A 27,500-nucleotide genomic window follows, 5' to 3' on the forward strand; every position below is an offset into this window, starting at 1 on the left:
CAGGCTCCCCAAAAAACCCGCCATCCTTAGCTCACAAGGATGGTGAGATTACAGCGACCAAAGAAACTAACGAGGGTGAGCGAGACTCGATCTCCAGCCTGGCGTTCACCAGTCAGGGACGTTATCACATAGGCCACCGCCACCACACACACGCGCGCATGCACACACAAATACGTGAACACACACGTACGTGCACACATGTACATATATAAACAGGGTCTTTTTCTCTCTGAAAGCTTGGCGTGCATAAACACACACAAACGCGCGCGCGCGCGTGCACACACAAACGTAATATCATTTCCAGTGAAAAAATCTGAAAAACGTAAAATTCAGAAGTAAAAAGAAAAAAAAACCATTTCAATTATTATTTCAAATAAAACCCTGAGAAAATGTTTAAAAAATGACTAAATTATCAATTCAATGAAAATTCTGCAAATCGTAAAATTGGAATTTAAAAAAAAATGGTAAAATTTAAGACGAAACAAAAAAATTTGATGAAAAAGTATAAAATTCACAACAGACGAAAAAACGAAAATATGAGAAAATGTAGAATTCAAAACACGAAAAAAAAGAAAGTTGAGAAAATGTAAAATTCAAAAGACGAAAAAATAAAACGAAAAGATGAGAAAATGTAAAATTCAAAAGACGAAAAAAACGAAAGCTGAGAAAATGCATAATTCAAAAGACGAAAAAACGAAAGCTGAGAAAATGTAAAATTCAAAAGACGAAAAAAAATCGATAGTTGAAAAAATGTAAAATTCAAAAGACGAAAAAAAGAAAGCTCAGAAAATGTAAAATTTCAAAACACGAAAAAATGAAAAGATGAAAATGTGTAAAATTGAAAAGCCAAAAAAATTAATTTGAGAAAACGTACAATATTGAATGGTATAAAAATCCTAATTTTCCCCAATTAATGACGTCACCTCATCGGCGTCCATCATGGTTAAGGGTAAAACCAGTTCGAACCTCAAGAGAGGTCGTGAGAGATCGGGCGAACATCCGTTGCAAAAAGAATTCGAACGCGGTATAACAGAACCAGAGGGAGAGAGGGAGAGAGGAAGAGAGGGAGAGGGGAGGGAGAGGGGAGAGAGAGAGGAGGGAGAGGGGGAGAGTGAGAGAGGGGGAAATCGCAGAGTGAAAGGTCGCACCCAAGACCACCACCCCAACAGGAATTTCCTTTTAGGGCCTTCGGTGCAAATCCTTCGATGGTGGGAAATTATTTCTCTCTCTCTCTCTCTCGCTCTCTCTCTCTCTCTCTCTCTCAGGAATGAAGAGTAACAAAGGAGAGGGAAATAAAGAAAGGACTGTTAGTCTTGGTATTATACTCCGCAACTTAAAAAAAAAAAGCTAAAAGACATAATCGATTGGAAACCCAAAGGGACTGTTTCTCTGAAAGCTTAGTGCATATAAACACACATACACACACACACACACACACACACGCGCGCGCGCGTGCACACACACACACGCAAGTGCACACACAAATACGTGAACACACACACGTACGTGCACACATGTACATATATACACAGGGACTTTTTCTCTCTGAAAGCTTGGCGTGCATAAACACACACACACACACACACACACACACACACACACGTGAACACACACACGCACGTGCACACATGTACATATATACACAACAACAACCATAACAACATCAACAACAACAACAACAACAACTACAGCCATTTCTAGTCCCACTGCTGGACAAATGCCTCTGACATGTCCCTCTTCATGTCTGGGGGTTTGGCCATATTTCATCACCAACATGGCCAATGCCGGTTGGTGATGATGGGAGATTTTCCTCTGATCGGTCACAGCAAACCAACCTAGTAGGGTGGCTCTGACTAGTACAGCTTGGATTGATTTAGAGATACAGTAATTATTTCAATATATTGAGGGATCCTAACTCAGAAAGGGATGTATATATATATATATATATATATTCATTTATATTTATATATATATATATATATATATACATTTATATTTATTATATATAATTATATATATAGTATAGTATATATACTGTATATATATATACATATATATATATATAATTATTATAATAATAATAATAATAATAATAATAATAATATATATATATATATATTTATATATATTTATATATATATATTATATATATATGTATATATATATATATATATATATATTACGTATATATACATATATACATATCATATATATACTGTATATATATACATATAATAATAATAATAATAATAATAATAATAATAATAATAATAATAATAATATTAATAATAATAATCTTCAATCTTCATTTTATGGAACTAACTTATATGTTAATTATCATTAACACATTTCCACTCACAATTTGGAAAAACCTTATCATTCAAATGATAGTTAAAATTCATAATTACAATCGAAAATACATAATGCATTACGTACCCATCAACTTAATGAACTCACACTAATTAATCATGAAATATAAATTCTGAAACCTTCAACTTATAATTTATTGAAATCGTAAAACGAATGTCTTGAATAGATGAAAATGAAACATTAATGAGGCGATGTTTTCTCAAAGTAGGAATAAAATCAACGTCCTTTGAAACGCCTGATTTCACATTCCAGAGGGCGAACGACGAGACAAAGGACTCTCTCTCTCTCTCTCTCTCTCTCTCTCTCTCTCATGAAGGCATTTTAGAGTAATCGATATCAGAATATATTTAAATTAGTATATGAGCTCTCTCTCTCTCTCTCTCTCTCTCTCTCTCTCTCTCTAATATATATATATATACTGTATATATATAAATATATATATAAACATATATATATATATATAATGCATATATATATATACTGTATATATACATATACATATATATATATATATATATGCACATATACATACAAACTATATATATATAAATATATATATATATATATATATATAATATATATATAAATATATATATATATATATTTATATATATATATATATATATAGACATATCATCATCAAAATCTAATTGACCCAATACCCTAGATTATAATTTTTTTTTTTTAAATAACAGGCTCCATTTCTAACGGCTCCATTTCACGGGGCGACACTGGAAGAATCTACAAAAAAAAAAAAAAAAAAAAAATGGAACAAGATACCAATTTCTTCTGACAAAATTTTCTCGACATAAACCTTCCAGTCTGACACGCTCTATTGACTTATACATGACCGTCCTTATAGATTTTCTAGTGAGCGAGAAGTTGTTATAATCGTGGAGAGATGGAATTGTTTTAGTGGTGTGAGTTCAGTGTTTATTTTTTTTAATAGGTATAAAGATTGTATTTGTTTGGATACATAATACTTTGGCTTCTAATATTGATAAAAGTCCCTCTTGGGGTACCTATCATTCCTCCAAAGACTCTATCATTCCTCCAGGGACTCTAGAGTACTTTGGCTTCCAATATTGATAAAAGTCCCTCTTGGGGGTACCTATCATTCCTCCAAAGACTCTATCATTCCTCAAAGGACTCTAAAGTACTTTGGCTTCCAATATTGATAAAAGTCCCTCTTGGGGTCCCTATCATTCCTCAAAGGACTCTAGAGTACTTTGGGTTCCAATATTAATAAAAGTCCCTCTTGGGGTCCCTATCATTCCTCAAAGGACTCTAGAGTACTTTGGGTTCCATATTAATAAAAGTCCCTCTTGGGGTACCTATCATTCCTCAAAGGATTCTAAAAGTACTTTGGCTTCCAATATTGATAAAAGTCCCTCTTGGGGTACCTATCATTCATCAAAGGATTCTAAAAGTACTTTGGCTTCCAATATTGATAAAAGTCCCTCTTGGGGTACCTATCATTCCTCAAAGGATTCTAAAAGTACTTTGGCTTCCAATATTAATAAAAGTCCCTCTTGGGGTACCTATCATTCCTCAAAGGATTCTAAAAGTACTTTGGCTTCCAATATTGATAAAAGTCCCTCTTGGGGTACCTATCATTCCTCAAAGGACTCTAGAGTACTTTGGGTTCCAATATTGATAAAAGTCCCTCTTGGGGTACCTATCATTCCTCAAAGGACTCTAGAGTACTTTGGGTTCCAATATTGATAAAAGTCCCTCTTGGGGTACCTATCATTCCTCAAAGGACTCTAGAGTACTTTAGCTTCCAATATTGATAAAAGTCCCTCTTGGGGTACCTATCTTTCCTCAAAGGACTCTAGAGTACTTTGGCTTCCAATATTGATAAAAGTCCCTCTTGGGGTACCTATCATTCCTCAAAGGACTCTAGAGTACTTTGGCTTCCAAAATTGATAAACTTAAAAGTCCCTCTTGAGGTTTCTATCATTCCTCAAAGGACTCTTGAGTACTTTGGCTTCCAATATTGATAAAAGTCCCTCTTGGGGTACCTATCATTCCTCAAAGGACTCTAGAGTACTTTGGCTTCCAATATTGATAAAAGTCCCTCTTGGGGTACCTATCATTCCTCAAAGGATTCTAAAAGTACTTTGGCTTCCAATATTGATAAAAGTCCCTCTTGGGGTACCTATCATTCCTCAAAGGACTCTAGAGTACTTTGGCTTCCAAAATTGATAAAACTTAAAAGTCCCTCTTGAGGTTTCTATCATTCCTCAAAGGACTCTAGAGTACTTTGGCTTCCAATATTGATAAAAGTCCCTCTTGGGGTACCTATCTTTCCTCAAAGGACTCTAGAGTACTTTGGCTTCCAATTATTGATAAAAGTCCCTCTTGGGGTACCTATCATTCCTCAAAGGACTCTAGAGTACTTTGGCTTCCAAAATTGATAAAACTTAAAAGTCCCTCTTGAGGTTTCTATCATTCCTCAAAGGACTCTTGAGTACTTTGGCTTCCAATATTGATAAAAGTCCCTCTTGGGGTACCTATCTTTCCTCAAAGGACTCTAGAGTACTTTGGCTTCCAATATTGATAAAAGTCCCTCTTGGGGTACCTATCATTCCTCAAAGGACTCTAGAGTACTTTGGCTTCCAAAATTGATAAAACATAAAAGTCCCTCTTGAGGTTTCTATCATTCCTCAAAGGACTCTTGAGTACTTTGGCTTCCAATATTGATAAAAGTCCCTCTTGGGGTACCTATCTTTCCTCAAAGGACTCTAGAGTACTTTGGCTTCCCAATATTGATAAAAGTCCCTCTTGGGGTACCTATCATTCCTCAAAGGACTCTAGAGTACTTTGGCTTCCAAAATTGATAAAACTTAAAAGTCCCTCTTGAGGTTTCTATCATTCCTCAAAGGACTCTTGAGTACTTTGGCTTCCAATAATGATAAAAGTCCCTCTTGGGGTACCTATCTTTCCTCAAAGGACTCTAGAGTACTTTGGCTTCCAATATTGATAAAAGTCCCTCTTGGGGTACCTATCATTCCTCAAAGGATTCTAAAAGTACTTTGGCTTCCAATATTGATAAAAGTCCCTCTTGGGGTACCTATCATTCCTCAAAGGACTCTAGAGTACTTTGGCTTCCAAAATTGATAAAACTTAAAAGTCCCTCTTGAGGTTTCTATCATTCCTCAAAGGACTCTAGAGTACTTTGGCTTCCAATATTGATAAAAGTCCCTCTTGGGGTACCTATCATTCCTCAAAGGACTCTAGAGTACTTTGGCTTCCAAAATTGATAAAACTTAAAAGTCCCTCTTGAGGTTTCTATCATTCCTCAAAGGACTCTTGAGTACTTTGGCTTCTAATATTGATAAAAGTCCCTCTTGGGGTACCTATCATTCCTCAAAGGATTCTAAAAGTACTTTGGCTTCCAATATTGATAAAAGTCCCTCTTGGGGTACCTATCATTCCTCAAAGGATTCTAAAAGTACTTTGGCTTCCAATATTGATAAAAGTCCCTCTTGGGGTACCTATCATTCCTCAAAGGATTCTAAAAGTACTTTGGCTTCCAATATTGATAAAAGTCCCTCTTGGGGTACCTATCATTCCTCAAAGGATTCTAAAAGTACTTTGGCTTCCAATATTGATAAAAGTCCCTCTTGGGGTACCTATCATTCCTCAAAGGACTCTAGAGTACTTTGGCTTCCAATATTGATAAAAGTCCCTCTTGGGGTACCTATCATTCCTCAAAGGATTCTAAAAGTACTTTGGCTTCCAATATTGATAAAAGTCCCTCTTGGGGTACCTATCATTCCTCAAAGGATTCTAAAAGTACTTTGGCTTCCAATATTGATAAAAGTCCCTCTTGGGGTACCTATCATTCCTCAAAGGACTCTAGAGTACTTTGGGTTCCAATATTGATAAAAGTCCCTCTTGGGGTACCTATCATTCCTCAAAGGATTCTAAAAGTACTTTGGCTTCCAATATTGATAAAAGTCCCTCTTGGGGTACCTATCATTCCTCAAAGGACTCTAGAGTACTTTGGGTTCCAATATTGATAAAAGTCCCTCTTGGGGTACCTATCATTCCTCAAAGGATTCTAAAAGTACTTTGGCTTCCAATATTGATAAAAGTCCCTCTTGGGGTACCTATCATTCCTCAAAGGACTCTAAAAGTACTTTGGCTTCCAATATTGATAAAAGTCCCTCTTGGGGTACCTATCATTCCTCAAAGGATTCTAAAAGTACTTTGGCTTCCAATATTGATAAAAGTCCCTCTTGGGGTACCTATCATTCCTCAAAGGACTCTAGAGTACTTTGGCTTCCAATATTGATAAAAGTCCCTCTTGGGGTACCTATCATTCCTCAAAGGACTCTGAGTACTTTGGCTTCCAATATTGATAAAAGTCCCTCTTGGGGTACCTATCATTCCTCAAAGGACTCTAGAGTACTTTGGCTTCCAATATTGATAAAAGTCCCTCTTGGGGTACCTATCATTCCTCAAAGGACTCTAGAATACTTTGGCTTCCAATATTGATAAAAGTCCCTCTTGGGGTACCTATCATTCCTCAAAGGACTCTAAAAGTACTTTGGCTTCCAATATTGATAAAAGTCCCTCTTGGGGTACCTATCATTCCTCAAAGGACTCTTGAGTACTTTGGCTTCCAATATTGATAAAAGTCCCTCTTGGGGTACCTATCATTCCTCAAAGGACTCTAGAGTACTTTGGCTTCCAATATTGATAAAAGTCCCTCTTGGGGTACCTATCATTCCTCAAAGGATTCTAAAAGTACTTTGGCTTCCAATATTGATAAAAGTCCCTCTTGGGGTACCTATCATTCCTCAAAGGACTCTAAAAGTACTTTGGCTTCCAATATTGATAAAAGTCCCTCTTGGGGTACCTATCATTCCTCAAAGGATTCTAAAAGTACTTTGGCTTCCAATATTGATAAAAGTCCCTCTTGGGGTACCTATCATTCCTCAAAGGACTCTTGAGTACTTTGGCTTCCAATATTGATAAAAGTCCCTCTTGGGGTACCTATCATTCCTCAAAGGACTCTAGAGTACTTTGGCTTCCAATATTGATAAAAGTCCCTCTTGGGGTACCTATCATTCCTCAAAGGACTCTAAAAGTACTTTGGCTTCCAATATTGATAAAAGTCCCTCTTGGGGTACCTACCATTCCTCAAAGGACTCTAGAGTACTTTGGGTTCCAATATTAATAAAAGTCCCTCTTGGGGTACCTATCATTCCTCAAAGGACTCTTGAGTACTTTGGCTTCCAATATTGATAAAAGTCCCTCTTGGGGTACCTACCATTCCTCAAAGGACTCTAGAGTACTTTGGGTTCCAATATTAATAAAAGTCCCTCTTGGGGTACCTATCATTCCTCAAAGGACTCTAAGTACTTTGGCTTCCAATATTGATAAAAGTCCCTCTTGGGGTACCTACCATTCCTCAAAGGACTCTAGAGTACTTTGGGTTCCAATATTAATAAAAGTCCCTCTTGGGGTACCTATCATTCCTCAAAGGACTCTTGAGTACTTTGGCTTCCAATATTGATAAAAGTCCCTCTTGGGGTACCTACCATTCCTCAAAGGACTCTAGAGTACTTTGGCTTCCAATATTAATAAAAGTCCCTCTTGGGGTACCTATCATTCCTCAAAGGATTCTAAAAGTACTTTGGCTTCCAATATTAATAAAAGTCCCTCTTGGGGTACCTATCATTCCTCAAAGGACTCTAAGTACTTTGGCTTCCAATATTGATAAAAGTCCCTCTTGGGGTACCTACCATTCCTCAAAGGACTCTAGAGTACTTTGGCTTCCAATATTAATAAAAGTCCCTCTTGGGGTACCTATCATTCCTCAAAGGACTCTTGAGTACTCTGGCTTCCAATATTGATAAAAGTCCCTCTTGGGGTACCTACCATTCCTCAAAGGACTCTAGAGTACTTTGGCTTCCAATATTGATAAAAGTCCCTCTTGGGGTACCTATCATTCCTCAAAGGACTCTAGAGTACTTTGGCTTCCAATATTGATAAAAGTCCCTCTTGGGGTACCTATCATTCCTCAAAGGACTCTAGAGTACTTTGGCTTCCAATATTGATAAAAGTCCCTCTTGGGGTACCTATCATTCCTCAAAGGACTCTAGAGTACTTTGGCTTCCAATATTGATAAAAGTCCCTCTTGGGGTACCCTATCATTCCTCAAAGGACTCTAGAGTACTTTGGCTTCCAATATTGATAAAAGTCCCTCTTGGGGTACATATCATTCCTCAAAGGACTCTAGAATACTTTGGCTTCCAATATTGATAAAAGTCCCTCTTGGGGTACCTATCATTCCTCAAAGGACTCTAGAGTACTTTGGCTTCCAATATTGATAAAAGTCCCTCTTGGGGTACATATCATTCCTCAAAGGACTCTAGAATACTTTGGCTTCCAATATTGATAAAAGTCCCTCTTGGGGTACCTATCATTCCTCAAAGGACTCTAGAGTACTTTGGCTTCCAATATTGATAAAAGTCCCTCTTGGGGACCAATCATTCCTCCAAGGATCGAAGCCAAGGCCCGGAGACTCCGGAGAGTACTCTGGGATGTAGGCGAAGACGCCGGAGGCCAAAACTCGGATGAAAAGATAACCAGATAATCTGATCCGGATGGAATTTCTATGACATGAGTATGCCATTAACCGTCGGGTCCTGTTTGAGGATGCTGGTGACATCTGATTGGGTCCTGTGGGCACTGGGTACTCTGGGCACTGGGTACTTACTTGTTCTGACTACGTGCCTTTTCACACGGGGTATAGTTTCGAATTGCAGTTGGAGGTATTAATTAATCGATATTTTGTCTGGTTATAATACAATTTACTATGTAAATGTAATGTCTAATAATAGATATAAAACGTAATACTAAGAAAATGTAACTTTATATAAATGGAATTCTGGTTAAACCATACTTTACACTATTAGTGATACTTAGGAAAATGTACCTTATATAAATGAAATTGTGGTTAAACCACACTTTACACTACTCTAATACTTTGAAAAATGTACCTTATATGAATGAAATTGCGTTAAAACCATACTTTAAACTACTCTAATACTTAAAAAAATGTACCTTCATATAAATAAATTTGTGGTTAACCCACACTTTACAGTATTCTTACTAATACTTAGAAAAAAAAATGTACCTTATATAAAAAAAATTGCGTTAAAACCATACTTTAAACTACTCTAATACTTAGAAAAATGTACCTTCATATAAATAAATTAGTGGTTAAGCCACACATTACACTATTTTTACTAATACTTAGAAAAATGTACCTTATATAAATATAATTGTGTTAAACCATACTTTACACTACTCTAACTGTTACCTAGAAAAAAATATACCTTTATATAAATAAATTTGTGGTTAAGCCACATTTTAGTCGTACTAACACTAACTTTCTAAACGATTCCCTCCCATGGGTAGTTAACTAACTATCCTCATTCTTCTATCACACATTTTTTTTATCAGCTAAAAACCAACGACTCGTGAATACACAGAGTCAATCTTGATGTATCAATTTAACATGGGTGTATTACGATTGTATTTTTATTTATGTTTTTTGCTAGATTACAAAGAAAGTAAAAATAAGGAAAGCTTTGAAATAAAACAGGTCTATTAAGACGTTATGAGAATGTATAATAAAGAACAAAAAAATATTGGTATGAGCTTTTGTTTGAGTTGTTTACTGGAAGGCAAAAAAAAAAAAAAAAAAAAAAAAAAAAAAAAAAAGCAGAAATTAGGAAAATATTGAAATAAAACAGGTTGCAATATCCCAACTTACTATAGTTTCAACACCTGGACTTTGGAAGGTTTAATTTCCCAACTTATTAAGTTTCAACACCTGGACTTTAGAAGGCTTAATTTCCCAACTTATTAAGTTTCAACACCTGGACTTTAGAAGGCCTAATCTCCCAACTTAGAAGTATCTATCATTTCTATTTCCTCCTTGTAATTTGAAAAGGACATTCCCTACACCAAAAGACACCTTACTTCTGTAGTTACTCCACAGCTTCAGCCTCATAAGAACAACTATCTCCTATTTCTCTGACCACTTGTTACCAAGCATTCATCTCAAGCACCCTACCTCCCCCATCTCTCTTCCCCCCCCCTCTCTCTCTCTTCCCCCTCTCTTCCTACCTCCATTAAAAGTACCCTCATGGATGGCAGACGTGATGGCTGTCACATACCTATGGAAATGACCATATGCGTGGCCTGGATTGATACATATGGGGTTCCCCAGGTGAAGAAACTTAATTGTTTGGTGTTATTTTTTAGGTATTTTATTTTATTGGTTGTTTTAAGTTTTCACTATACACATGTATATAGAGTATATATATATATATATATATATATAATATGTATATTTATGTATATATATACATATATATATAATATATATATGCATATATATTTATATATCTATATATAATTATATATATACACACACACACACACATATATATATATATATATATACATTTATATAAATTTATTTATATATACATATATATAAATAATGTATATATACATATACATACATATATATACATACATATATATACATACATACATATATATATATATATATATATACATATACATATAGACACACACACAGTACATATATAAATGCATATCCAATCTTCATCAAAACAAACATTACATAAAACGAAATAAAAAAAAATCAAATCAAATAAACATTGGAACTTCCAAAATCACCAACAATAACACGCCTTTCCATAAGAGCTTCCCCAAACAGGACCAAACGACGCTTTGAAATCTCAATAGCTTTCGTCATTAGAAGAAAACGTTACAGCATTTTTATGTCCAGTAAGTGTCCAAAAGGGGCCTTAGGTTGAAAAATCACACGTTGACACTGGGGATATTAAAGGACCTTCAAACTCGCTAATAATGCGTTGATTTTTTTTTCTTTTTTACGAGGTCTGCTTTCTTGGTTTGGTAACTTATTTCAGAGGTGAGGTGATTGGGGTTGTAGTGGGGTGAGGAGGGAATGTTTTGGACAATTTGGTGCAAAGGAAACGTTTTTGAGAATTTGGTGCAAAGGAAACGTTTTGGACAATTTGGTGCAAAGGAAACGTTTTTGAGAATTTGGTGCAAAGGAAACGTTTTGGACAATTTGGTGCAAAGGAAAAGTTTGAGAGAATTTGGTGATCAGGGAACGTTTTTGTGAATTTGGTGATTAGGGAACGTTTTTGTGAATTTGGTGCAAAGGAAACGTTTTTGTGAATTTGGTAATCATGGAATGTTTTTTGTGAATTTGGTAAGCAGCGAAAGTTTGAGAGAAGTTGGTGAACAGCGAACGTTTAGGACAAATTAGTCTGCAATTAACGTTTTTCACAATTTAGTGCAAAGGAAACATTTTTGACAAATTGGTGATCATGGCACGTTTTTTGTGAATTTGGTGAGCATGGAACGTTTGAGAGTTTGGTGCAATGGAAACGTTTGAGAGAATTTGGTGCAATGGAAACGTTTGAGAGAATTTGGTGATCAGGGAACGTTTTTTGGTGAATTTGGTGAGCACGGAACGTTTGAGAGAATTTGGTACACAGGAAACGTTTGAGAGAATTTGGTGCAAAGGAAACGTTTGAGAGAATTTGGTACAAAGGAAACGTTTGAGAGAATTTGGTGCAAAATAAACGTTTGAGAGAATTTTGTGCAAAGGAAACGTTTGAGAGAATTTGGTGCAAAGGAAACGTTTGAGAGAATTTGGTACAAAGGAAACGTTTGAGAGAATTTGGTGCAAAGGAAACGTTTGAGAGAATTTGGTACAAAGGAAACGTTTGAGAGAATTTGGTGCAAAGGAAACGTTTGAGAGAATTTGGTACAAAGGAAACGTTTGAGAGAATTTGGTACACAGGAAACGTTTGAGAGAATTTGGTACAAAGGAAACGTTTGAGAGAATTTGGTACAAAGGAAACGTTTGAGAGAATTTGGTACAAAGGAAACGTTTGAGAGAATTTGGTACAAAGGAAATGTTTTTGAGAATTTGGTGCAAAGGAAACGTTTGAGAGAATTTGGTGCAAAGGAAAAGTTTGAGAGAATTTGGTACAAAGGAAACGTTTGAGAGAATTTGGTACACAGGAAACGTTTGAGAGAATTTGGTGCAAAAGAAACGTTTGAGAGAATTTGGTGCAAAGGAAACGTTTGAGAGAATTTGGTACAAAGGAAACGTTTGAGAGAATTTGGTACAAAGGAAACGTTTTTGAGAATTTGGTGCAAAGGAAACGTTTTTGAGAATTTGGTGCAAGGGAAACGTTTTTGACAATTTGGTGCAAAGGAAACGTTTTGGACAATTTGGTGCAAAGGAAACGTTTTTGAGAATTTGGTGCAAAGGAAACGTTTTAGAGAATTTGGTGCAAAGGAAACGTTTTAGAGAATTTGGTGCAAAGGAAACGTTTTTGAGAATTTGGTGCAAAGGAAACGTTTTTGAGAATTTGGTGCAAAGGAAACGTTTTTGAGAATTTGGTGCAAAGGAAACGTTTCTTGAGAATTCGGTCTATAAGAAAACTTTTTTAACAATCGATTTGAAAACGCATTTAAAGAGAACTGATTTTCAGAAGGAATAAACTTGCGCTTATTGATAACGAGTCGTAAATTAATTTTCTATCTGATCTGGAATTATATCTATAATTGAGTAAGGTCAGGTGAGGTCAAGTGAGGTCAGGTAAGGTAAAAATATTTCTTTCGTGGTTTCGAATCCCAAGAAGTAAGAGTTTCTTTATCTATTTCTAGATTTGTGTTCAGACATTGTACTGACAAGGGATTGGCAATTTGGGGAAAGCGAGAGGTTGAAAGGTCACGGTGGTTGGGAAAAATATTATATTTACGCATGCGCGCACACACACACGCATATATATATATATATATATATATATATATATATATATATATATATATATATATATAAGTATATATATAAATATATATATATATATATATAATTATATATATATGTATATATATATATATATATAAAATATATATATATATATATATATAAGTATATATATATACATAAAAACATATATATATATATGTATATATATATATATATATATATATATATATATATATATATTTATATATATATATATATATATATATTTATATATATATAAGTATATATATATATATATATATAGACAGACAATAGTTGGACGTTGAGAATAACAGAATGGGTCCCCGGAAATTTTAAAAAAAAAGCAGGGGAAGGAAGAGAAGACGATGGATTGAAGGAACTACGAAAGTTTACGGGCGTGGCCTGGCACAAAAAGACCATAAACAGAAGCAAGTGGAAGGACATGTCTGAGGACTTTGTTCTGCAATGGACTAGTAACGGCGGATGATATATATATATATATATATATATCACCCACGAAATGCATTTAATACCGAATTCTATCTTGGGAAATACATATCCACTTGGAATTCATTTTATGGTAACAGCTTCTGGCCGGGTGGTGATTCGAACCACCACCTGTACGGCTAGAAACTATGCTTGGCAGGGACCCTACCGACTCAGCTATCAAGAGAGACTAAAAGTTTATGACAAGTCCCCCTACATATTCCTGTCGAATTCAGGATTCTGTTCATAGACTTGAAATAGACACATCTCCACCATGATAGCTGAATTGTGAGTTTGCAACACGTGGTTATTTTAATGAACATATATCACAAGCACACGTGATTTTAATTAATGTAAATATCACCCACGAAATGCATTTAATACCAAATTCTATCTTGGGAAATACATATCCACTTGGAATTCATTTTATGGTAACAGCTTCTGGCCGGGTGGTGATTCGAACCACCACCTGTACGGCTTGTCATAAACTTTTAGTCTCTCTTGATAGCTGAGTCGGTAGGGTCCCTGCCAAGCATAGTTTCTAGCCGTACAGGTGGTGGTTCGAATCACCACCCGGCCAGAAGCTGTTACCATAAAATGAATTCCAAGTGGATATGTATTTCCCAAGATAGAATTCGGTATTAAATGCATTTCGTGGGTGATATTTACATTAATTAAAATCACGTGTGCTTGTGATATATGTTCATATATATATATATATATATATATATAAATATTATATATATACATATAAACATATATTATATATACATATAAATATATTATATATATATATATATATATCTACATAAATATATATATATATATATATATGTATATATATATATATATGTATATATATATATATAAATATATATATATATATATGTATATATATATATATATATACATAAATATATATATATATATATATGTATATATATACATATAAACATACATATATATATATATATGTATATATATATATATATATATATTTATGTAGATATATATATATATATATATATACTTATGTAGATATATATATATATATATATAGTAAGAAATAGGAAATCTATCACCGATATTTTCAAAGAAATTATGAAATATTTTAGAAAGTAAATTGCAAAAAAATCAGAGAAATCATGAGTAAATAAATACATTTCCTATACAAGAATTTCCAATCCAATTCACGAACTAAGTCAGAATAAATATAAGCTTAAAACCACATAAATGAAGTAATTAAAAAAGCTAGAGGGGGCACTCAGTTGAGAGCATACCCTCGCCACGCCAAGCGGTTTTATTTTGTTCTTAATTCCACTGCGTAATTGTATTTCGATGTAGTTTCTTAATACTTATATTTTGATGTACTTTATCCATAATGTTACAGATTCATCCTTGGGTTATACCCAATATGACTAGCGAATTTGGTCAAACTCGGTTAAGTAGTTTTTGTAATGTTTCTAATAAATCAACTAACAAACAAACAAGGGTGGATACATACCCTTCACAAAATCAGCAATAAAGATTTTGAATAATTTTTTTGGAAAATTACTATCAAATTTGGTCAATATCGGTTAAGTGGTTTTTGTGTAAAGTTCCTCATAAATTAACTAACAAACAGACAAGGGTGAATACAAGCCCTTCGCATAATCAGCAATACAGATTTTAATATTTATTTTCTGAAAAATTACTACCAAATTTGGTCAATATCGGTTAAGAAGTTTTTGTGTAAAGTTGCTCACAAACAAACAAACGAACTAATAAACAGACAAGGGTGAATACATGCCCTTCGCAAAATCAGCAATAAAGATTTTAAATAATTTATTGAAAAATGTCTTTCAAATTTGGTCAATATCGGTTAAGTAGTTTTTGTGTAAAGTTCCTCACAAACAAACATACGCACTAATAAACAGACAAGGGTGAATACATGCCCTTCGGAAAATCGGCAATGATTTTAAATAATTTTTTTTTTTTGTAAAATGAATAGCAAATTTGGTCAACATCGGTTAAGTGGTTTTTTTGTAAAGTTCCTCATGAACAAACTAACAAACAGACAAGGGTGAATACATACAATTCGCAAAATTTGCAATAGAGTTTTTAAACTTTCCTTGAAAAATCGACTATCAAATTTGGTCAACATCGGTTAAGTGGTTTTCGTGTAAAGTTCCTCACAAACATGCACTAACAAACAGACAAGGGTGAATACATACAATTCGCAAAATTGGGAATGATTTTAAATAATTTTTTTGAAAAATTACCATCAAATTTGGTCAAAATTGGTTAAATAGTTTTTTATAAAGTTGCTCACAAACAAACAAACTAACAAAATGACAAGGGTGAATACACACCCGTAGAAAAATCAGCAACAAAGATTTAAAATAATTTTTTTTGAAAAATTACTATCAAATTTGGTCAAAATCGGTTAAGTAGTTTTGGTGTAAAGTTGCTCACAAACAAACAAACGCACGAATAAACAGGCAAGGGTGAATACATGCCCTTCGCAAAATCGGCAATAAAGTTTTTAAATAGTTTTTTTTATTTGAAAAAAAAAAAACAAAAAAAAAGAGCGATCAGGTATCAAAAGCATCAAGAAGTTAATAAATAAAAAACGACCATTTATCTAATTTAAAAAAATAATACATACAAAAAAAAAAAAAAAAAAAAAAAAAAAAAACAGCTAGAGTAGACTTAAAAATTTTCTAGATGATAATTTTTTTGAGGAAAAAAAACTCTGGTTATAAAAAATACAGCGACCAGGTATCAAAAGCATCAAGAAGTTAATACATAAAAAAACCGACCAATTATCTAATTCATAGAGAAAGTTATACATAAAAAAACAGCTAGAGTAGACTTAAACTTTTCTAGAGGATAAGTTTTTGGAGGAAAAAAAAAAACTTTGATTAAAAAAAAAACAGCGACTAGGGATCAAAACCATCAAGAAGTTAATACATAAAAAAAACAGCTAGAGTATTCATCAAGAAGGTTATACATAAAAAAACAGCTAGAGTCGACTTAAGAGTTTTGTATAGGAAATGGCCACTCCCACATGACATAATGATATGCAAAGAGACCGGTTCATGCTAAGCTCAGCGGAAGCCTTTTGTCTTACGGACTCTGTGTCTTCTAGGGAAAAGAGTTCGGAAGTGAGGTCAATTAATGTGAATGTGAATGTGAATGTGAATGAGGTTAATTCTTAACAGGAATTTGAGTCTTAGATAAATAATGCATTGATCATTTCCTTCCGTTCTATGGTTCGATTGTTATGTTATATACATTAGGATCGTCATTACTTGAGAGAGAGAGAGAGAGAGAGAGAGAGAGAGAGAGAGAGAGTAAAGTAAAGATATATACTTAGAGAGAGAGAGAGAGAGAGAGAGAGAGAGAGAGAAAGTTGAAGTAAAGTAGATATATACTTGAGAGAGAGAGAGAGAGAGAGAGAGAGAGTTAAAGTAAAGTAAAGATATATACTTGAGAGAGAGAGAGAGAGAGAGAGAGAGAGAGAGAGAAAGTTAAAGTAAAGTAGATATATACTTGAGAGAGAGAGAGAGAGAGAGAGAGAGAGAGAGAGTTAAAGTAAAGTAAAGATATATACTTGAGAGAGAGAGAGAGAGAGAGAGAGAGAGAGAGAGTTAAAGTAAAGATATATATATATATATATATATACCGCTAGATAATTATGGGGTCCTATGACTGGCCAGACAGTAATACATTGGATTCTTCTCTCTGGTTACGGCTCACTTTCCTTTGCCTACACACTCACCGAATAGTCTGACCTATTCTTTACTTATTCTCCTCTGTTCTCGTACACCTGACAACACTGAGATTACCAAACAATTCTTCTTCACTCAAGGGGTTAACTACTGCACTGTAATTGTTCAGTGGCTACTTTCCTCTTGGTAAGGGTAGAAGAGATTCTTTAGCAATGGTAAGCAGCTCTTCTAGGTGAAGCACACTCAAAAAGCAAGCCATTGTTCTCTAGTCTTGAGTAGTGCCATAGCCTCTGTACCATGGTTAGAGATCTCTTGCCTGAGGGTACACTCAGGCACACTATTCTATCTGATTTCTCTTCCTCTTGTTTGTTAAAGTTTTTATATTCCATATATTAGATATTTATTTCAATGTTGTTACCCTTAAAATATTTTATTTTCCTTATTTCCTTTCCTCACTGGGGTATTTTCCCTGCTGGAGCCCCTGGGCTTATAGCATCCTGCTTTTCCAACAAGAGTTGTAGCTTAGCTAATAATAATAATAATAATAATAATAATAATAATAATAATAATAATAATATCTTATATATTAGATATTTATTTCAATGTTGTTACACTTGAAAAATTTAATTTTCCTTATTTCCTTTCCTTACTGGGCTATTTTCCCAGCTGGAGCCCTTGGGTTTATAGCATCCTGCTTTTCCATCTAGGGTTGTAGCTTAGCAAGTAATAATAATAATAATAATAATAATAATAAGACATTTACTCCACAGTAACATGGCCTGCCTCCTAGCGGTCAATTTCAGAACCTCATCGCCTAGCGGCAATTTCACAATGAATCGGAAACTTTAAGATACCGCCGAACCAAATAGCTAAGAACCACTCCCCTGTGAAGTTATCTCGCATGATTGCACCCATGCCTCTTCCTGAAGGCCTGACCTGATCGCTGAATGGGCTAAATCATCCGTAATCCATAAGGGCGAAAGTACATTAAACATTACGGGAGATTCGACCTTCTATGCGGTGAAGTACCGCGCCGCTCCCGTACGCGGTTTTTCGTTGCATCTACAGAGGGAAAATAGTTCTATCCTTGGATCTACTCATGGGTGAAAATCCGTCTTTTTCTTGGGGAATTTCGTCTTTAGGATGCTGTAGGGCTTTGTGATCTGTTTCTGGAGGAAGATACCCCTAGCAACAGGATAAGGGGTTGGGAGCAAATGGAATTTTTCGGGGTTTGATTGATTACCGGACCTTGGGGAAATGCGGTTTCTGGGTGAAAAAATGGATTTTTCTAGGTCACTTTTCTTTCGTCATAGGAAATTTATGAATGATAAGTTGTAACTTATTTAGAGTGTTTTATTTTTTCATATTTATCTGAAAACTGTATGAACGATAAATTATTTTTTCTATTAATGTTTACCGTAAACACTTCCATAAATTTATAAATATATTTTTTTTTTCGTCATAGGAAATTGATGAATAATAAGTTGTAACTCATTTAGTATGTGTTTTATTTTTTCATATTTATCTAAAAACTATCAACGATAAATTAATTTTTTGTTTTATTTACCGTAAAGACTTCCATAAATTTATAAATATACAACAACAATAACAACATCAACAACAGCAACAACAAATGCAGCCGTTTCTAGTCCACTGCCGGACAAAGGCCTCAGACATGTCTTAGTCATTTTCACCTCCACAATGGCAAACTGGAGATTATTGATGGTGGGAGACTTTAATACGATCACTCACAGCAAACCAACCTAGTATGCGTGGCCCTGACTAGTACAGTTTTGCTTATTATAGCAACACGCAAACCCTTTCACCACGTTACGGTATACGTGTGTTTTTACGTATACATAAATATATATGTATATATATGTATATGTATGTATATATATATATATGTGTGTGTGTGTGTGTGTATATATACATGCATATATTTATACATATATAAATCATATAAATATATATATATATATATATATATGTACATATATATATATATATATATACATGCATATATTTATACATCTATAAATTATATAAATATATATATATATATACATATATAAATATATATATATATATACATATCTATATACATATATATATTTATATAATTTATATATGTATATACAGTATATGCATGTATATATATATATATATATATATACATTTAAAGAAAAAAGCCTTTAAATTAATAACATTCTTATAAAGACATTAAATACCATCACAGACGCGAATCATTCATTATTCCTCAAACCTTATTTCATAATCTTTATAGCAACCCCAATAAATAATCTTTATTACAATCCCCCATAATTAGCAAAAATAACCCATAAAGATTTCATGGCCTCGATTATTCGGACATTTATGGCCCTATAAAACAAGGAGACGTAAGTGACTGAGATAACTGTATAAAAAAAAGTCTATTTCTTTTAGCGAGGCATATTTGCAACGATTCGCAGGGGTGCCCTTTTAGCTCGGAAAAGTTTCCTGATCGCTGATTGGTTGGACGAGATCATTCTAACCAATCAGCGATCAGGAAACTGTTCCGAGCTAAAAGGGCACAGCTGCGAGGCGGTGCAAATATGCATCGCTATAAGAAATGGACTATAGTTTGTTCAATTGTCCCTTTCAAATGACTTTACTTAGCTTGATGGTTCACAATGATCTCACAATTATTACGGATTCTTAATTCGTATGTCGACTTCAATGACATTAATGCCATTGTCATTGTCTTGTTATCTGAATAACTCCTATATATTATTCCTGTATTTACGATAATGAGGAATAAACTCATCATCATCATCATCATCTCCTCCTACGCCTACTGGCACAAAGGGCCTCGGTTAGATTTCGCTAGTCGTCTCTATCTTGAGCTTTTAATTCAAAACTTCTCCATTCACTCCCCAGTCGTCTCTATCTTGAGCTTTTGAATCAATACTTCTCCATTCACTCCCCAGTCGTCTCTATCTTGAGCTTTTGAATCAATACTTCTCCATTCACTCCCCAGTCGTCTCTATCTTGAGCTTTTGAATCAATACTTCTCCATTCACTCCCCAGTCGTCCCTATCTTGAGCTTTTGAATCAATACTTCTCCATTCACTCCCCAGTCGTCTCTATCTTGAGCTTTTGAATCAATACTTCTCCATTCACTCCCCAGTCGTCTCTATCTTGAGCTTTTGAATCAATACTTCTCCATTCACTCCCCAGTCGTCTCTATCTTGAGCTTTTGAATCAATACTTCTCCATTCACTCCCCAGTCGTCTCTATCTTGAGCTTTTGAATCAATACTTCTCCATTCACTCCCCAGTCGTCTCTATCTTGAGCTTTTGAATCAATACTTCTCCATTCACTCCCCAGTCGTCTCTATCTTGAGCTTTTGAATCAATACTTCTCCATTCACTCCCCAGTCGTCTCTATCTTGAGCTTTTGAATCAATACTTCTCCATTCACTCCCCAGTCGTCTCTATCTTGAGCTTTTGAATCAATACTTCTCCATTCACTCCCCAGTCGTCCCTATCTTGAGCTTTTGAATCAATACTTCTCCATTCACTCCCCAGTCGTCCCTATCTTGAGCTTTTGAATCAATACTTCTCCATTCACTCCCCAGTCGTCCCTATCTTGAGCTTTTGAATCAATACTTCTCCATTCACTCCCCAGTCGTCCCTATCTTGAGCTTTTGAATCAATACTTCTCCATTCACTCCCCAGTCGTCCCTATCTTGAGCTTTTGAATCAATACTTCTCCATTCACTCCCCAGTCGTCTCTATCTTGAGCTTTTGAATCAATACTTCTCCATTCACTCCCCAGTCGTCTCTATCTTGAGCTTTTGAATCAATACTTCTCCATTCACTCCCCAGTCGTCTCTATCTTGAGCTTTTGAATCAATACTTCTCCATTCACTCCCCAGTCGTCTCTATCTTGAGCTTTTGAATCAATACTTCTCCATTCACTCCCCAGTCGTCTCTATCTTGAGCTTTTGAATCAATACTTCTCCATTCACTCCCCAGTCGTCTCTATCTTGAGCTTTTGAATCAATACTTCTCCATTCACTCCCCAGTCGTCTCTATCTTGAGCTTTTGAATCAATACTTCTCCATTCACTCCCCAGTCGTCTCTATCTTGAGCTTTTGAATCAATACTTCTCCATTCACTCCCCAGTCGTCTCTATCTTGAGCTTTTGAATCAATACTTCTCCATTCACTCCCCAGTCGTCTCTATCTTGAGCTTTTGAATCAATACTTCTCCATTCACTCCCCAGTCGTCCCTATCTTGAGCTTTTGAATCAATACTTCTCCATTCACTCCCCAGTCGTCCCTATCTTGAGCTTTTGAATCAATACTTCTCCATTCACTCCCCAGTCGTCTCTATCTTGAGCTTTTGAATCAATACTTCTCCATTCACTCCCCAGTCGTCTCTATCTTGAGCTTTTGAATCAATACTTCTCCATTCACTCCCCAGTCGTCTCTATCTTGAGCTTTTGAATCAATACTTCTCCATTCACTCCCCAGTCGTCTCTATCTTGAGCTTTTGAATCAATACTTCTCCATTCACTCCCCAGTCGTCTCTATCTTGAGCTTTTGAATCAATACTTCTCCATTCACTCCCCAGTCGTCCCTATCTAGAGCTTTTGAATCAATACTTCTCCATTCACTCCCCAGTCGTCCCTATCTAGAGCTTTTGAATCAATACTTCTCCATTCACTCCCCAGTCGTCTCTATCTTGAGCTTTTGAATCAATACTTCTCCATTCACTCCCCAGTCGTCTCTATCTTGAGCTTTTGAATCAATACTTCTCCATTCACTCCCCAGTCGTCCCTATCTTGAGCTTTTAAATCAATACTTCTCCACTCATCATCTCCCACTTTACGTTTCATAGTCCTTAGCCATGTAGGCCTGGGTCTTCCAACTCTTCTAGTACCTGATGGAGCCCAGTTGAAAGTATGGTGAACTAATCTCTCTTGGGGACTGACCTTAATAATATTTTATCTTAATTGTTAATTACTTCTCTTGTAGTTTTATTTCCTTTCCTCACTGGGCTATTTTTTTCTGTTTGAGCCCTTGGGCTTACAGCATACTGTTTTTCCAACTAGGGCTGTGCCTTGATTAGTAATGATAATAATAATAATAATAATAATAATAATAATAATAATAATATAAATAAAGAACTTACCCCATTCTACATTTATTAATTATTTCTCAAGTTTATTTATTCCCTATTTCCTTTTTTAACTGTGCTATTTTTTCCCTGTTGGAGCCCTTGGGCTTACAGTATCCTGCTTTTCTAATTAGGGTTGTATCTTGATTAGTAGTAGTAGTAGTAGTAGTAGTAGTAGTAGTAGTAGTAGTAGTAATAATAATAATAATGATAATTATAATAATAACAATAATGATAACCATAATAACATATAAAAAGAATTTATCCCATTGACAAACTATGCTTAAAATTATTCTCGTTTTCAATTAAAAATGAAATTCTTTATTTCACCAAACCCCCAATCTTTCTTCAATACTTCATCTTGAAGGTCTGACAGCCCTTCTTAACCCATCTCCAGACTAAGGAGATGCTATAGACCAAGGTCTAAATACTACAGACCTTGAGGTCTAAATATTACAGAGCCTTGAAACCCGTCTACAGATATGGGCACCCATAACGGTATGGAGTAACCATAGTTTTGTTTACTAAAATTTTTGTTTACTCATAGCTACAAGGATACGAAGTACCTGTACAAGGTTACGTTGCTGAGAAACTAGGTCCTTCAATCCTTCGATTTTTTTCTTTATATTTTTTTAATTTTTCTTTTTTTCAAAATTTATCTTAAGTTGTAGAGCCTTAAATCCTTCGATTTTTTTTCTTTAATTTTATTTTCCCCCAAAATTTATCATAGTTTATATAGGAAATATTTATTTAAATGTCATTGTTCTTAAAATATATAATTTTTTCCTTATCATTTTTTCCTTCTTGTTTCCTTTCCTCACTGGGCTATTTTCCCTGTTGGGGCCCCTGGGCTTATAGCATCCTGCTTTTCCAACTAGGGTTGTAGCTTAGCAAGTGAGGATAATAATAACAACAACAACAACAACAACAACAACAACAATAATAATAATAATAATAATAATAATAATAAGAGCTTGTGGAATGATCTTCCTAATCGGGAAGTTGAATCAGTGGAAATTCATAAGTTCAAACTTGCATTGAATGTTTTTATATTGAACAGGCTGATATAAATATCTTTTTATAATTTATGTATGAAAGATCTATTTTAATGTTGCTACTTTTCTTAAAAGATTTCATATTAATTTTCTAATACATCTCTTGTAGCTTATTCGTTTTTGTATTTCCTTTCCTCACTGGGGTATAGTTTCCTTGTTGGATACCTTGGGCTTATAGCATCCTACCTTTCTAACTAGTGCTGTAGCTTAGCTAAGACAGTAATAATAATAATAATAATAATAATAATAATAATAATAATAATAATAATAACAATAATGATGATGATGATAATAAATAATTAATAATCATAAGGATAATTAATAATGATTGAAATAATAATAATAATAATAATAATAACAACAAATAATCAATAATAATAAGGATAATTAATAATGATTGATAATAATTGATAATAATTAATAATAGACTGTTTCGAAGGAAAGTAAATAACTTGAGAATTATGTAAAAATCACTTGAATATCAATCTACGCACATACATTTGAAATCATTATTCCCTTCGAAGACAAACCATACACACACCACACATACGAAATGACAAAATACTTTATCCTTTACATTCAGATCTCCCTGGACAATTCCATCCTGTTCGTAATACTAGGCAGGCAGTTCATTCTAATAGCCAGGCCTTCTCCATCACGAGGCTCAATACTACGCAGTATTCTAGAAGTTTTATTCCAGCTGTGACCAAGTTGTGGAATGATCTTCCTAATCGGGTGGATGAATCAGTAGAACTTCAAAAGTTCAAAGTTGGAGCAAATGCTTTTTTGTTGACCAGGCGGACATGAGTCTTTTTATAGTTTATTTATGACATATTTGTTTTTGATGTTGTTAATAGCTCATATATGACATGTCTGTTTTGACGTTCTTACTTATTTCAGAATGATTTATTGTTAATTTGTTCTCTTCATTTATTGATTTCCTTATTTCCTTTCCTCACTGGGCTATTTTTCCCCGTTGGAGCCCCTGGGCTTATAGCATCTTGCTTTTCCAACTAGGGTTGTAGCTTGGATAGTAATAATAATAATAATAATAATAATAATAATAATATAGTTTATTTATGACATATTTGTTTTTGATGTTGTTAATAGTTTATATATGACATGTCTGTTTTGACATTGTTACTTATTTTAGAATGATTTATTGTTAATTTGTTCTCTCCATTTATTTATTTCCTTATTTCCTTTCCTCACTGGGCTATTTTTCCCTGTTGGAGCCCCTGGGCTTATAGCATCTTGCTTTTCCAACTAGGGTTGTAGCTTGGATAGTAATAATAAAAATAATAATAATAATATAGTTTATTTATGACATATTTGTTTTTGATGTTGTTAATAGTTTATATATGACATGTCTGTTTTGACATTGTTACTTATTTTAGAATGATTTATTGTTAATTTGTTCTCTCCATTTATTTATTTCCTTATTTCCTTTCCTCACTGGGCTATTTTTCCCCGTTGGAGCCCCTGGGCTTATAGCATCTTGCTTTTCCAACTAGGGTTGTAGCTTGGATAGTAATAATAATAATAATAATAATAATAATAATAATAATATAGTTTATTTATGACATATTTGTTTTTGATGTTGTTAATAGTTTATATATGACATGTCTGTTTTGACATTGTTACTTATTTTAGAATGATTTATTGTTAATTTGTTCTCTCCATTTATTTATTTCCTTATTTTCTTTCCTCACTGGGCTATTTTTCCCTGTTGGAGCCCCTGGGCTTATAGCATCTTGCTTTTCCAACTAGGGTTGTAGCTTGGATAGTAATAATAATAATAATAATAATAATATAGTTTATTTATGACATATTTGTTTTTGATGTTGTTAATAGTTTATATATGACATGTCTGTTTTGACGTTGTTACTTATTTTAGAATGATTTATTGTTAATTTGTTCTCTTCATTTATTTATTTCCTTATTTCCTTTCCTCACTGGGCTATTTTTCCCTTTTGGAGCCCCTGGGCTTATAGCATCTTGCTTTTCCAACTAGGGTTGTAGCTTGGATAGTAATAATAATAATAATAATAATATAGTTTATTTATGACATATTTGTTTTTGATGTTGTTAATAGTTTATATATGACATGTCTGTTTTGACGTTGTTACTTATTTTAGAATGATTTATTGTTAATTTGTTCTCTTCATTTATTTATTTCCATATTTCCTTTCCTCACTGGGCTATTTTTTCCCTGTTGGAGCCCCTGGGCTTATAGCATCTTGCATTTCCAACTAGGGTTGTAGCTTGGATAATAATAATAATAATAATAATAATAATAATAATAATAATAATAATAATAATAATATAATAATAATAATACGTGATTCCCAGACCTTGTATATTTGTATGCATATTCAAATGGTGACTCATCAATTATATTTATTCCTAATACCCGGAGCCCAAAGAGGAAATAGCCATTATAAGAGGTTTAGTCTTTAATCCATCTATTTTTGGTACTTCTGATGGTTTAAGGTTTCTTAAATATATATAAATATATTGTATATATATATATATATATATACTGTATATATATACATACATATATTATATATATACCCTGTATATATATATATATATATATACCCTGTATATATATACATATACAGTATATATATATAATACCCTGTATATATATATATATATATATACCCTGTATATATATATAAATATATTGTATATATATATACACTGTATATATATATATTGTATATATATACTGTATATATATAATATATATATATATATATATATATGTGTGTGTGTGTGTGTGTGTTGTTTATCATGACACCAAAACTCTGTAATTGTTATGCATTTAGTAATTATATCGATTATTTATTACTTCTCATATATATAGTTTATTTACATCCTTATTTCCTTACCTCACTGGGCTGTTTTCCCTATTGGATCCCTTTGGCTTATAACATCCTTATTTTCCAACTTGTGTTGTAGTTTATAGTAGTAATAATAATATTTCAATTCTTTATTCATTACTTCTCATATATACTTATTTATCTCCTTATTTCCTTTCCTCACTGGACTATTTTTCCCTATTGGATCCCTTTGGCTTATAGCATCCTGCTTTTCCAACTAAGGTTGTAGCTTAGCTAGTAATAATAATAATGATATTTTTCATTCTATATTTCCTTATAGCCTTTCCTCACTGGGCTATTGTTCCCTATTGGATCCCTTTGGCTTATAGCATCCTGCTTTTCCAACTAAGGTTGTAGCTTAGCTAGTAATAATAATAAAATTTTAAATTCTTTATTCATTACATCTCATATATGATTTATTCATAGCGTACCTGAGTGTACCCTCAAGCAAGAGAACTCTAACCCAAGCCATTGGAAGAAATATATTTGGAATATCCTTAGGATTTGTAACCTCGAAAAATATCTCGAAATCTATTTGCTTTTAATTTCTATCATTTCCGCCTTTGGTTCCTCGACACTCCCCCCTCCCCCCTCCTTTATCCGGTGTAGGAAATGCTTCACACCCCATGATATCCTGAACCTGTCCTGATCATTTCCTTGCGTGAGGATCTCATAATGACCACTCCTTTGCCTTCTTGGGAGGGCTTGAGAACGGACCGCAGGAATTTTTGGGTAGTGGCGTATATATCCTTTCGCTCTTAGTCTGTTTAAACAGAACATTTTGGGATCTTGCTAAGCTACAACCCTAGTTGGAAAAGCAGGATGCTATAAGCCCAGGGGCTTCAATAGGGATAAATAGTCCAGTGAGGAAAGGAAATAAGGAGATAAATAAGTATATATGAGAAGTAATGAATAAAAAATTG

The sequence above is a fragment of the Palaemon carinicauda genome, unplaced genomic scaffold (assembly GCF_036898095.1).
Source record: "Palaemon carinicauda isolate YSFRI2023 unplaced genomic scaffold, ASM3689809v2 scaffold19, whole genome shotgun sequence".
NCBI classification, from domain to species: Eukaryota; Metazoa; Arthropoda; class Malacostraca; order Decapoda; family Palaemonidae; genus Palaemon; species Palaemon carinicauda.